Raw genomic sequence first — 15,882 nt, forward strand, 5'->3', positions numbered from 1 at the left:
ACTGTAACTGGCTAGCCTGACTGATTTAACCCATGAGAGATCATGCCCCTAGCACTCCCATGGTGGATCATGTGTATTGGATAAATCATCAACATTTCTCAAACTTAATATGACTTGCTAAATTGTAATAAGTGATCAAAAAGACTTTAATTGTTATTTGGAGTACTATTGAATACAAATATGAAATATATTATCATTAGAATATAATAAAATTGCCAAAAATACTATGACCGAGAGAATTTGGTTGTACAACTGCAGTGCCCGGAAGTGTTAACCATTTTTCAACATGAAGGGTCATACCAGTTGTTTCTCTTAAACCAGCTTTTGAATGTTTCTCGGTACCAGACAGGTACTCGGAGTGTGGAATGGTCCCTCTGTTGAGAAAGCTGTGGCAACGTAGGGTTTTGTTCAGGCAACCCTGAAGAATTTGCAAAGATGTGTGTTTGTTCCCTAACTCTTCCTTAACAGTCTGTTCAGGTTCTTCGTCGTCGGACTGCTCCATACTTGTGTCTTCTTATGATGCTCAGAATCAGTGTCCATGTCGGACTTGTGTATAAAAGTAACATTCACTAGAGCGTTCTTCCAACCACCAAGTATGTTCTCATCGTTGCCTTTTATCGTGAAATAAAAATATTGAAAAAGACTTAGTATTCACTCATAAATGCAAATAAAACTAAAATTAACCACGTACATGAATGATTCATACAATTACACGGTAGGTCATGCCGTTAAATTGCTCCTAACACTGTACTCACAAGGTAGGTCGCACTGTTATATACAAACTATTAGTTTATGACCCCACCAACTTCACCCACACACTCACAATATAAATCACCATGTTTACCACTCGTTTTATATAGAAACATTGCTAAATATACCAAAGAAAGCATAATTAAAAGATCAGGGTCATCAGACAGGAGATTAGAATGAAAATATTAGATTTTCTCATAACGCGATTTCTCGTGACTTTAAATACTACAAAACCTAGTTTTTCTTCAAATCTAAAACTCTACAATAGTGCTGTTTGATTGACTGCACTCTAAAAGTTGTATATTGTTAACTAAGGCTGGAGTAAGATAAGTGGCCAGCACAATATTTCTTTGATCGTAAATATTTCAGTTTATCTAAACTACCGAACAAATGGACGAATAAAATTATGATATAGGTAATTCATATTATGGTGTAGTTCAGCTATGCTTTTATATTTGAAAAGTAATATCTTAATGACGAGTTAAAAATATTTATGTGAATTTTTTAAATGTAACAAACAAAGCAGTGTAAAATTTACTATTTTGAAGGATAAGCATGTCTGACAGCTTGTGGTACAAATAATGTAAGTTCATCGCCATTGTAGTTTCGGCCATAGCAACTGAAATACCACACGAATGGTTTTTCATTGTTTGTATAAATTAATAAAAATATCATTATACATTTAAAACAGCTAGCTTTAATTAGTTATAAATAATTATAATACAAATGATTTTGTGATGACATAATTAGTTTATTTCTAATAAATAATTATGTTTGCTGATTCAATTGTCACGGTGGCCTCTGATTATGCTGCACTATGAAACTATGAAATTATTACCAAAATATAGTTAGTATTCATTTTGTGTAATTAAAATAGAACATTGTTCGTTGTGACTTTCTGTTTTCAGTGGACTAGAAATAATGGTTGAGACATGTTTTTAATTTAAAATTCACCCAGTTCTGCTTTAGGCTTCAATTATTAAAAATATTTTGAAGAACTTTGAATTAGGACTAACTTTTGAAATACAGACCCAATGTATCATGATATCTTTTAACAGTAAATCCAACTCTAATACCACTGAACTCAGGAACTACACTTATTACAAAAGTGTTCCTGTCTCAGTCAGCATCAGATTAAGCTGAAGCACTGGGACATATAGAGTGTCATGATATGTATCCTGTGTGATTCAGTCTTTTAACATTTTGTAACCACCTTGGTACTGGATAACCAAATGTTGCCTTCTCTTGTTTAGGGTCTCCATATATGGAAAAAAGATGAGATTTTGTCTGACGAGTCGCTACTGTTGGAGAGGGGATATCAAAGGAAGTATTTTAAAAATTAATAATTGAAAAAAGCCTTTTCAGTCCATTTTATGTAAAAAATCAATTATGAAATCAAATAATAATAAATCAATTACCAAATATTTTGTAGAAAATGTTTGCATAATTTATTTATTATTCAATTGTAATCATAAATCAAACATATGCAAAAAGAGTGGAAAGTAAAATGTATAAATCAATATGCTTTTTACAAATTTTACTTAATATAAACTGCCTATGAACATTGTGCCAATGAATTTGAATTTTTTAAAAACCATTTTTTTTAGTACATTATTAGTATCATCTATTTATTAGCTTATTTTCTAAACAAATATTAAGTTTAGAAATAAAATGTTGATTTCAAAAATAATTTTTGATCAGTTCTTTTTAATATATTTACTAGCTAGCAGCTAATATCTAATATTTTAATAGTAGTCCAATTAGCCTATAATATAAACGTATAAGCCTAGTAACAAAATTTGTTATCCTCCAACATTAAAATTTAGCTCATGGGCAATTAACTAAATATTTGACAGGCATTCAACAGGCACTAAACTATACATGTCCACTAATTACTACGAGGCAACAAAGATACAAAAAACATCCAGTCAATGATCCAACTGCAGCAGAATTAAAACAACAGTTTTTAAGGGCACAAAACTTATACCACACAAGCGGTAGTGAGGAACATAAGAGGAGAGCATTCCTTTTAAAAAAGGAATATGACTTACAGCTCCGAAAAATAAGGCAAGACACCAATATAACTAAAATTGCTGAGGCTGATAACAAATCAAAAACCATTTGGCATATAATCAACTCAGAAAGGAAAACTAAAACAGAAATAAATCAGCTGACCAAAATTGACATCAATGGACAGGATACATCAGACCCATCAGAAATAGCAGACTATCTGAATAATTTTTTCACCACAACAGCAGAGGAAACAATTATGAAAAATGGAAACATAGACAAACAACAATCTTTACCAGCCCCCTCAACAGACCTTCCAAATCTTATACTGACACAAACTTGCAGGCAAGAAGTTTCCAAAATAATCAAATCACTGCAGCCTAAATCCTCAGCAGGGTACGATGATATATCCTCTAGATTGCTAAAGATATGTGAGAATGAACTTGTGGACCCTCTGGTAGACATCACCAATAAGTCTTTTAACTCTGGTATCTTCCCTTCGGCACTAAAAATTGTTAAAGTATACCCTAAATTCAAAAAGGACTCTCCCACACAAGCAGCTAACTACCGCCCCATCTCATTAATACCCACTTTTTCTAAAATAATTGAGAAAATTGTCTTGACTAGACTCTTTGACCACCTGACACTCCATCAGCTTTTGACACCACATCAACATGGCTTTCTGGCTGGGAAATCGACTAACACAGCACTGATCAGCTTAGTGGAATTCCTACTTGACCAAGAAGAAGAGGGAAACACATCGACTGCCATCCTCTTAGACTACAGCAAAGCCTTCGACTGCCTGGATCATGACTATCTCATAAGGAAATTAACAGCTCTTGGAATACAGGGAAGTGCAAAATCATGGTTCTCCAGCTATCTAACCAACAGAAGCCAACTGGTGGAAATAACACATTCAGCAAATGGCAAATCAAAATCAATTAGATCCAAACTGAAGCCAATCACAAGAGGAGTCCCTCAAGGATCAGTGTTGGGGCTTGTTCTGTTTATCCTTTACACGAATGACTTCCCTAAGCATATGCAAGGTTACTGCAAGTCTCTAATGTACGCTGATGACACTGTACTACTTCTTGGCAGACCAAAGGCAGAACAACTGGAAGTGGACAGTTATATTGCACTAAACATGGCAGTTCAATACTGTCACAACAATGACCTTGTTGTGAATGAAAACAAAACCAAGCAACTAGTCCTGGGGAGACGAAAAGAGCACACTGGAAGACTGCCTGAGCTGGAAGAAGCTACAGCTACCAAGTATCTTGGTGTTACTCTGGATGACAAACTATCATGGACAGAACACATAGACTCTCTTTGCAGCAAATTAAGCACAGGGCTGTTTGTGATAAGACGAATAAAAATTTTATGTGACATGACAACAGCTAAAATAGCCTACCATGCCCTTTTCGAATCACATCTACAATACGGAATTGCTGTCTGGGGTGGTACTACAGCAAGAAATCTCCAACGTGTCCTTGTCCTCCAAAAAAGAGCAATCAGAATTCTGAGCAACTTACAATCCAGAGAATCTTGTAGAAAAGCCTTCCAGGAGCTAAAGATCCTCACAGTACACAATTTGTACATCCTAGAGGCAATAAAACACGTATATATCAAGATGCCCGAACTAGCAAGCAATGGATCACAAACCCACCAACACAACACCAGGCATGCTCACAACTACTGCCTACCTATACACCATCTCAGCTCTACAGAGAAGAAAACAAGCTACTCTGGGGCAAAGATGTGGAACGCCTTGCCAGAAGAAATGAAGAAAACTGACAAGCTACTTTTTGGACAGCGCCTAAAGATCTGGCTACAAGACCGGCCCTTCTATTCTGTAAACGAATTCTTTGACAGAACTTCTAATTTGTAACTAAATGTAAAATGTTACCACAGCATTAGCTCTTAAGATAAACTTTATGACACTGTACTTATCTTGAAGATAATGTAATAAAGATATTTTGACTTTGACTTTGACTTATTTAAGGATGGCAAACTTAAAACACATTAAATTCATGTCATGTTAAAGTACATACCACTCACATGTGGTCATCAATCCAGTTTAGGGCCAGGAGAAGATGTATAGTATCGAGTGTGTTTGTTTGTGGTGGTTCCTATCTTTTTCATTAAACCGTTATTTGACAAAAATGTTTGTAGAACTCTTAACAATCTCATTTTAAGTTTTATTTGACACATAAAATGCTGTTTCTATACTGTTAGATTATTCCTTTCTATTGTCTGTGGTAAATTAGGGAATCTTCTAAATTAGGGAATCTTCTAAATAACTAATTAAAAATACAGCTGTTCTATTTTTTTACGTTTGCTACTTGAACCTTTTTTAATTGTGTCTTATATCAATCACAATTAATGTTACTTTGGTCGGAGGCGACTAATTTTTGGAAGGATTTTACTTACAGAGGATCTAAAAAACTACATTATTGAAAAGAACAGACTTTATTTGGCTTACTGTGAAAGTTACATAGATCGATTCTTGTTTTCTGGCTTCTTGTTTTTTGGAATTGATGTTGGCGAGAAGAAGGCCACTCTTACCTTATCTACTGTTTGTTATTAGGCTATATAAGTAGGTAAATACACACATATGTATTATAATTTTAAAAAGTTAAGGAGTGACACGTGATCTGAGATTGAATTTAGGTACTATCTCTAGGAATGTTTTTCTTTTTTTGCCAGAAGTGTGGGAGGTGCCAAAACCGAAGCCTGCTCTGATGGACAGGGGCTTTTCTGATCGGTACTTCCCCGACTTCAAATCACGTGCCAAATCATCCCATGTGATGTGATGTTGGAAAAGAACCGATGGGAATTACCCCTGGCCTTCCCTCAGACTTTGACACACTCCGCACATCTGGTGAAAAAGGAAAAACATCCCTTGAGATAGTACCTGAATTCAAGCTCAGATTACGTGAGCGCTTTAACTTTGGTACTACTAGTATCATATTTATGATAACCTATTTTAAATCTACTTATATCACATAATAACTAGTAGTAGATGGTGACAGAGTGATTTCCTTCTTACTGACATTGCTGCTTTTTGGGTGGGAGAAAACAAGAACTGATCGTCATAATGACATGTAATTTTCACAGTAAATCAAATAATCTGTTGATTCTAATTATATACAGTTTTTTTTAGGTACCTGGTAAAAAAGATTCCAAAAATAGTGGAAAATACCAATGTACTCAATTAATTCATATTAAACATTAAATGCTAAATTGGACCGGTTTGAGGCCCATGCGGTTGCATGGGGCGCCGAGACAGAAGAGGTTGCCAACAATGTTGGTGCCTCTGCTTTTGTCAACTGATCAACTAAACATAATATGTGGCATAGAACTAATTATGTTAGGTGACCAGCGAACATTGAAGGTTTGATGAAGAGGAATTTTTTTTTAACAGCTTTAAATTGGTAAAATAAAAATTGTAAAACAATTAATTGGCCTTAACTTAGTTTTATTCCTTTTGGAAATTCTTAATATTTTTGGAAGGAAAAAAGGCTTTGCTACGTTATTAAAAGATATATTTTAAATAATTCTGTTAAAAGATTTTAACTAATACAACTTAAATAACCTTATCAGCTAATATCTGGGAATGGTAAGTTAGGATGATATGTATCAAATATTTGTTGAAAGAGGCCCTATACAAATCACGAATACTAATGTTTCTATTAAAAAAGGGGTAGGAGGCCACTTGTTCAAACTTTAAAAGAAAGATACACACAGTAATGAGTCAGCGCTCGTTGAGGAAGGTTGTGTCTGATAAGAGCTCACGTCTCTCTTGGGAGTCTTAAATTCACGAGTGAATCAATTGTCAACCTGCCGCGCTGTGTTAATACTATTGGTTTTTGGAGAGTTTTATTTTGGTGACTGCCACATAATTAAATTTTTTTAAATGTCTATGTGTGGGATGTGCCTGAAAACAATTACGGTTAAGCAGATAAGGTTGTCGTGCAAAGACTGTGTTAAGGATTTTCACGCAAGTTGTCTGAAAATGAGCAAGGCTGATGTAGAGTGTGTGACAGCGGATAACCTAGTGTGGAGATGCTAACCTTGTGCTTCAGAACGGCGAAAGAGTATGAGGTTCGAGTCTCAAGCAACGGAGGGGAAACTCACCATAGAAGACGTTATGAAGAAGATTATTGAAGTGGCAGAAAGCCAAAAAGAAATGGAGAAAAACTTCAATAAGTCGTATGAAACACTCTACAGTAAAATCGACGAGAGTACAGAAGCCGTCAAGATACAAACTGAGGAAGTGGAAAAATGCCTCGCAATAGTTGATGGCCTAGTAACTGAGAATAAAATACTCAGGGAGAAAATCAGTTCTCTGGAAGCACGCATCGAGTAGCAGGAGCAGTATTCAAGAAGGAACACTGTTGAAATCCATGGTATCCCACAGGAAAAAAATGAAGACGTGGTGTCTGTCGTAGAGGAGGTGGGAAAAGCGTTGGACTTCAATATATCCATTACAATGATTGATGCCTGCCATCGTCTGGGAAAAAGATCCGAGCCCAACAGTCCTCCGCCTGGAATAGTGCTGAAGTTTGTAAGCCGACTAGATAAAGAAGAGCTGCTAAGAAAAAGACGTGTCAAAAGTAACTTCTCGACGCGGCACATGAACCTGGAAATGGACAAGCCGGTCTATATCAACGAGTCCCTGACACCGATGAAGAGGAAGCTCATGGCAGAGGCACGGAAGTTTAAGCGTGAGAACAATTATCAGTTCGTTTGTGTGCGGGATGGAAGGATCTTTTTACGAAAAGAGAAGGCTTCTAAAGTTATTCATGTAACTTGCCAGGCTGACCTGCCAAAGGTAAATGTAAATAAATAGCTTATGTATGAAGGTTAAACTCAGTACCAGTATCTATTTCTTTTGTATGTTAATACATTAAGTGTTTTTTTTTATTTTATTATTATATTATGTAGGTCACCTTTGCTACAAAATGAATAAAGTATACTAGTTATTTTGTATTCAGTATTAAGTAAATATAAACATAAAATCTTTAATTATGACTAATCAACATTCTGTAAAAATAATCCATCAAAACATAAGAAGCCTTCGTAAAAACTTTGATCTTTTTATACTTGAAATTGAACAGAGAAATACTTTTCCCGATATAATTATTTTATCTGAAATATGGATCAACAGTAAAGAAATAAACTTTTATGAAATACCAAATTATGTTTTATATTCAAACTGTAATGATACCTACAGAGCTGGTGGCGTTATCATTTATGTTAAAAATTCAATAACTGTTATAAATTCAACAATAGTAGAAATGCAAACAGCTGACGCATTAAAAATATCATTAAAATTATGTAACTTTGACCTTTGTATTTTGGCTCTATATAGATTATATTCATATACAATAGATTCGTTTATTAAAGAGTTTACTAATATTTTAGATGGTTTTAAGAAGGAAAAAAGTTTTTTAGTTGTAGGCGACATTAACATAAATATTTTGGAAAATCATTATCTTGTAGATAATTATCCAAGGTTAATGGCAGTAAATGGTTTAGAAAGTCTTGTTAATGAACCTACAAGAATTACAGTAGATTCAGCAACATGCATTGATCATGTCTATGCGCGTTTATATGATAAGCGCTCGGTAACAATCGATGTCACAACAATACACGCTGGTATCACAGACCACTCTTTGGTATGCATTGCTCTTGGTGGGGTGGCGGAGGGGGAGACCCGGCCCCCTCCTCCGCCCCACCGGGACGGCCAGCGTATCAATTATGTGAATCTAAAGCAGCTGTTAGCCGCTGAGGATTGGTCTTGTGTTTACAATAAACTTGATCCGTCGTCAGCTTTTGATTCGTTTATTAAAACATTTAAAAATTGTATAAGTTATAGCAGAGAATCAATATTACAAAAAAATAAATTCAAGAAACTAAAACCTTGGATTAATGATACAATCTGTTACAAGATTAAAAAAAGAAATTCATTATTCAAATTAGTCAAAAATCATCCTCAAAACATTCAATTGAAAAATCATTATATACGTTTTAGAAATAAGTTATTAGAGGAAATTAGGATATTGAAAAATGATTATTATAAAAATAAATTAGAAAGGTGTGAAGGCAATACTAAAAACACTTGGAAAGTTTTGAATGACATTACAAACCAAAGAACAAAAAATAGCAAAACCATAGTCTTAGATGTAAATGGCAAACTTGAATATGATTCAGAGTATGTAGCAAATGAATTTAATCAGTATTTTCTTAATGTAGTAAGTGGATTAAAATTGTCCGATAATGTTCCATCTGATTTTTGTAAATTAAACATAAGAAATTACTTTATAGATAAACACCAACAAAGAACTATATTTTTAGAAACTGTATGTGAGGAAGAAATCCTTGGTATAATTAATTTATTGAAAAATAATACTTCTCCAGATATAGATGAAATTAGTTCATACATTATAAAAACTGTCGCACCAGAAATAGTCACTATTCTCTCATATTTGATCAATTTTAGTTTTCAAAAAGGAATTTTTCCAACACAATTAAAAACAGCCGTTGTAATTCCTATATATAAAGGTGGACTAAGCAGTACGTGTAATAGCTATCGCCCAATCTCATTGCTTTCTTGTTTCTCAAAAATCTATGAAAAACTCATGAAAAAGAAAATTGTTAATTTTTTAAATAAGACCGATTTTTTTAGTAAAAATCAATTTGGCTTCAGAGAAAATATGAATACCGAAAGCGCTCTATATTTAATTTTACCAAAAATGTATACAATGGCCTAAATTCAAGTAAATGTATAAGTGGTTTATTCTTAGACATAAAAAAAGCATTTGACACTGTAGATCATACAATTTTGTTAAAAAAACTTTATAGGTGTGGTATTCGAGGAATAGCTTATTCTTGGTTTGAAAGTTATTTACGGGATAGGTATCAGTGTGTCAGAATGCACTCCACATATAGTGAAATGGGTAAAATCTTATATGGCGTGCCCCAAGGGTCAGTATTGGGAGCAATCCTTTTCATTATATATTTAAATGATCTATGCGATGCCAGATTTCAAGGAACACTAACATCATTTGCTGATGATACAGCCCTTAGCTATGTCAAAGATAGCTGGACTGATATCCACGTTGCTATGAGCAAAGATCTAGAAATAATTCAGTGGTGGTTCACAATGAACCATATGCTTTTAAGTACAGAAAAAACAAAATATGTCAATTTCAGTCTCAGAAAAAAATGACATTATATTTGAACCTGTTTTCTATAGATGTGCTGACTGTATTTTAAAATCAAGCCAAATCAATAATTGCTTAACAATGGATTGTTCAACGATACAAAAATCGGATATTATAAAATATTTGGGAATTCATATGGATAGTGAATTTAATTGGAAAATTCACATATCGAAAATTACAAAAAAACTCAATAATATTATAAGAATTTTTTATTTTTTAAGAAACATTTGCAATTTAAAAATACTTAGAATGTTATATTTTGCGCTTGTACAAAGTCGAATTGAATACGGCATATTTCTTTGGGGAAGTGCTTATGATTCAAATTTAAACTCATTACTTATGCAGCAAAAGCACTTTGTCAGATTAATAACCCACAGTCATATATTTGAACACTCACGACCATTATTTAATCAGCTTAAGATTTTCCCTATCAAGATGTTATTTATATATAAAGTATTAAAACAATACTATGATTTGATAAATACTACCAACTTAGAAGCAAATGAATACAGCTTAAAACTAAGAAATTCAGGAAATATAAGAGTTCCAAAACCAAACAATACTTTTTTTACTAAATCATTCATTTTTATGTCACCGTGGATTTTTAATAAATTACCTAACAATATAAAAAACTCAAATAACAAATTAGTATTTTTAAAAAAATTGGGAAGGTGGTTGTTTGAACTAGAGGATATAAATTCAGTTTTATATATTCAGACATAGTAACTGGTTTTTTACCTCACGGCCCATATATATATATATATATATATATATATATATATATATATATATATTTTTTCAAATAATTTGAAAAATCTAATCTAACTCAAATAAGCAGGTTGATTACAACTATTATTATATTATGTTTTGATTAAATAATATATTAATTTATATCCTCAAGAGAGATCTAAATTGTTAAATTAAGTTGTTTGCTGATGTTTTTTATGTGATAAAATATAATAAGGAACCTCCAAACAGGCTTAGCCTTGGAGGCCCTATATTTTCTCATTTATTGTAAAGTATAGGCCTAAGCGCATTTAGATGTAGGTTATATTTTAACTATAAATTTAGTTTATAGGTATTTTGAAGAAGTAATTTTTTATTTCCAGTCTTTTGTAATGGTGCAGTCAGACCTGGCAAGATTTAGGAAATTATAACTCCATTATATTAATTTACCGTTATGTATTGATGTATGTATGTAGCCTGTAAGAAAATGAGAAAATAAATCATTCTTTATTCTTTATAAGATACGTAATGGTGAGGAAGTAACTAGGAAATGGCTAATCTATTCAGGATACAATATTTTGCTTTTGTTGTAGAGTTTTTTTCTATGAAACAATTTTTTTTAACATGTCAATTGGCAAAACATATCAAGGTTAGAAAAGAGAAGCTTGAAAAGTCACCATCACATATAAATTATATTCAGTTATAGCTGAAACTTTCTCAAAGATTGTGTGTAGGATATATAAAACCATAGTAGACGAACATCAGAGATTAATTAAAGTAGAAACTGACCACTGGTACGAAATTTTTAAAATATATATATATATATATATATTAAACTATAAACGTCTTCTAATTATAGTATAATATTTGAGTACTCAAGGTATGGCCGTTTGTGGTAGCAATGACACAGTTTTGTAAAGAAAATAATTGAAACTTCTTAAACTGGTTAAATACATTTCTAAATTTGATTTTGTATTGTCCAAGCATCTGAGAAGAGTAAATGCTCACAAAACTCAAATTCACTCCATCAACATCCGAGGAAGCTATTCCTTAAATTTAGTCATCAATGATGCTGCTACCTCATGTCTATTAGCTGTTAACTTTCTAAACATTGTTCGAGAGATCTTCAATTATTTTTTACATTACTCACAACTAGAAGGGTGGACCGATGCTCTTAGGTATCTCACAGAGGCAACTCAACCACATCCATGGTGTATTAGATCTATCCATGGCATGAAGATCAGTAAGACCGAGTCGAATTGAATGTAATACTTATTCCAAACTACCCATACCTTCTCAGTATTAGAGCATTTTAATGAAAAATATTACAAATCTGACTTACAAAGGCTCATAGTATCACGCAATGGGAAATTGGAATTGATACTCTTCAACCATTGCAATTCTATATAGAGGAAATGTATGTACAAGTGGTAAACTGGAATAAGAGGAAATATAAAGGATGAATAAAAAGTCAGGAACCCCTCCCTCTCTATTTTATTCTAAAATTGATGTAAGAAGATATCCTTTGCATAGTAGTGCAATAAGAAAAGAAATTTTCATTTAGTGACTGAAAATTTGTTGTTTTCACCAAAAATTGCGGGATTTTGGGTGCAACTCAAACATTTAAATGTAAACCCCTCTCAAGTGCAGGGGCCCACCGATAGGGGGGAGACAATGGGTTATGTTCCTCCCCAAAAGCCATTTATTCTATAAATCAATCCTCTATTAGTTTATTTTGGACTATAAATAAGATTTATGTTGGAGCTTTGAATCAATTATAATCAACTTATAATTTTAAACTTTATAACTACTTTAGTTTACAAAATACATAACACTGTGCATATAATTCAATTTAGTTCAAAACACTAAATATTTTACCATCATGCAGCACCTACAAAAGTGAGGTAGTTTTTTCTATTTCTTGTGGCTTCTACCTGTACTCGGTACTTTCAGTAACAGAGTGCAAAATTTACTCGTACTTATTTAAAATCATACGTTACAGAGTTCATACTCCTAAAATGTTCGAGTTACTGTTACTGCCAAGTATTTTGTACCAGGAATGGCGGTAAAGGTGTAAAGTACCTGTATCATAAAAGTAATCTGTACCGGGTACTTTCGGTTTGCAAAGACTTGTACTCTTAGGAAGACAAGTACCCAAATCAAATCAAAAATTCTTTATTTGTAATTTCATGGAGAAATACAATGGCGTCATGGTAGTAAAGTCATATTTTATATAAATATACAAAAGGGGTTTTTAATTTTATAAATTTTGATGTTGTTGTTTTAAGTCAGTGAATTCTTTGATCGAGTAAAAGGACCACTCCATTCTTGAAGTTTCCTCTTAAAATGTTTTTGTCTGGAGATCTTCAAGTAGTCAGGAAAGCAGTTAAACAATTTTGGTCCCATGTAGCTTGGCTTCTCTTCATATAGGCTGAGACGGTGGTTCGGCAAAATGAAATTGTTTCTATGCCTGGTGTTGTAATAATGGAGCTGTCCTGTTCTTGTTAGATTTTGATTAGTAGTGTAAAGGATAACTTCCTGGATGTAGAGGGATACTGATGTGAGTATCTTTAGTTCTTTAAAATGTACTTCTGCAGGAGTCAAGTGGGTTGAGGTTGGCTAAGATCCTAATTGCTTTTTATTAATTACCAGGATACGTTGCACATTGTTTGCTGAGGAGTTGCCCCAGACTGTTATGCCATATCGGAGATGAGCCTCAAAAAGTGCGAAATAGGCAATTCTAGTTATCTCCTGAGTATTGGTAGGTAGCCTTTAGTCTTTTAAGGACATAAATGCAGGAGTTAAGTTTTGAACAAAGTTGATCAGTATGTGGTGTCCAGGTGAGTTTGTCATTGTTACTCCCAAGTATTTAGCTTTATTATCAAGGTCAACTTCTGGGAGTCCTGTCAATTCAACTGTTCTTCTTCCAAAGTTTAGTTGTCGCGTCTTCTGGTCATTTAATACTAAGTCATTCTGATTACAATATTGTTTTGCTGTGTTTAGAGCGATAAAGGATGCTATTTCTAGTTCTTGTACTTGTTTATTTGCTATGAGGAGGACAGTATCATCAGCATACATGAGTACCTGGCTAAGCTCTTGGAGATAGTTTGGGAGATCGTTGGTGAGCAGAATAAAAAGTACCGGCCCCAAGACAGATCCTTGAGGAACGCCTCTACTTAGAGGGAGTGGTGTTGATGTTACACGATATGAGGTGTTGTTTTTGGTATATATTTCTACCATTTGTGTTCTTCCCTCCAGGTAGCTTGTAAACCTATTGGCTGCATTTCCTCTGACTCCCATACCATTCATCTTTTGAAGGAGGATATTATGGTCCAGGCAGTCAAATGCTTTAGTAAAATCCAGAAAAAGGCCAGTCACAGCAGCTCCATCTTCCATCTGATCTATAATGAATTCAGTGAGCTCTATCAATGCTGAAATTGTTGTTCTTCCTTTCAGAAACCTATGTTGTTGGGTGGTTAGGACATTGTGGTCGGTCAAATGTGTTATAAGCCGGTTTAGAATTACTTTTTCAATCACTTTTGAAACTGTAGAGAGAAGGGATATAGGTCTGTAGTTGTTGACGTCAGTAGGAGATCCTTTTTTAATTTTGGAAACACTTTTGCCAACTTTAGAGCTCTAGGGAAAATGCCTTGGGAGAAAGTTTTGTTGATAATAGATGTCAGAGGTGGTACAAGTTCCTCTAAACAGCCTTTCAAAAGGATTGATGAGATGTCATCCACCCCAGCTGAAGGCTTTTGTTTGAGGTTAGAAATGCCTTCTTCTATTTCTTTCAGGGTACCAAGCCATAACGATATATCAGGTATATGATTCTGTAGCTGGTTGAGTTGTTTGCTTGTTTGTGTGAGTCCCATTTCTGTTAAGGTTTTGTCAGCTACTGTTGTAAAATAGAGATTAAGGTGGTTTGCAACAAGTAGTGGGTCTGATTGGAGTTTCCCATCAATTTCTAGTTCTATGGAGTCTGAAGTCTTGTTGTCCTGGCATCTTTCATAATTTATCACTTGCCATAGGGCTTTTTGCTTATTACTAGATTGCTCAATGAAATGTGATGTAGCCTGTTTTCTGAGTTCCTTAAGCTGTAGATCATACACCCTTTTTTTTGCAACAGTTTCAACTTTGTCTATGTCTCTTCCATGTAAATTTTGTTTGTCCAAAGCCTTCAGATAGTCAGTTTTTAACCTATGAGATTCTTCGTTAAACACCTTTCTATGCTTTTGTTTCTTCTTTGCCCTTGTTTTTTTATATGGACAAGCTGCATTGAGTGTTCTACACAACACATTACTAAAGAACTCATAGGCTTTGTCAACGTCATGTGTATTGTATACGTAGTCAAAAGATTCAAAGCTGAGTAAGTTTTTAAGGTGATGCAAATTGTCTTTAGTAAAATGTCTACAGGTTGAGCTAGGATAGATTTTCTTCTGTGTTTACAGGTTTACAGTGCATAATTGTGCTGTATGGTCTGACAGACCTGTTATGATGACTTCAACACCGATGTCTTCTTTGTTAAGATTTGTGCACACTACATCAATTGAAGATGCAGAATTGTGCACAACTCTTGTTGCTGGAAGTTCTAGTCTTACAATGTTTATGACTGGTTAACATTTCTTCAAGTTTCTTCTTTTCTTCTTGTTTTGAGTTGTTAGAAACCTGAGGGAGTCTGTCAATATTAATATCTTCTATAATTATAATGGGATGTTTACAGATTGGTAGAAGGTCAAGGGTGTCAGAAAGAGCATTCAAAGCGTAGTCCACATTTCCATCTGGAGGTCGGTAGAGGCCGAGGATATAGATATCTTTATTTTTGACATTAACTTTTTTATATGTTGTTCATATTTAAGTTCAGTGGAGTTAATACCGGTTTGTACATTTTGTGTTGAGTTCCCTAGCTCTTCATTAGTATATATGGCTACTCCTCCTTTCTTGAAGTTTTTTCTGGAGAAGCCCCCAGCCAGCAGATATCCAGGTAGTCTAGTGTTCAGGAGCTGGTCTTCTTTTAATCTATGTTCACTCAAGATAATTAAATCAGGTTTAATTTTTTTAAGAAGATGGTCAAGTTTGTTTATTTTTTAAGCTAGTGAATCCATATTTTGATGTAAGATGGTTAGTTTATTGGTTATCCCTTTCTATTTTTTTTTCAGAGGAAAGCCTA

General features: G+C 33.8%; 1 protein-coding gene across 2 annotated transcripts in view; it reads left to right on the forward strand.

Annotated features, from left to right (window-relative positions):
• The window catches only part of LOC124371401 (probable 2-oxoglutarate dehydrogenase E1 component DHKTD1 homolog, mitochondrial), a 59,500-nt gene that overhangs the window by 555 nt on the left and 43,063 nt on the right, over positions 1-15,882 (forward strand). The gene's annotated exons all lie outside the window — the stretch shown is intronic.

Source organism: Homalodisca vitripennis, unplaced genomic scaffold, assembly GCF_021130785.1.
Source record: "Homalodisca vitripennis isolate AUS2020 unplaced genomic scaffold, UT_GWSS_2.1 ScUCBcl_1313;HRSCAF=4776, whole genome shotgun sequence".
Taxonomy (NCBI): Eukaryota; Metazoa; Arthropoda; class Insecta; order Hemiptera; family Cicadellidae; genus Homalodisca; species Homalodisca vitripennis.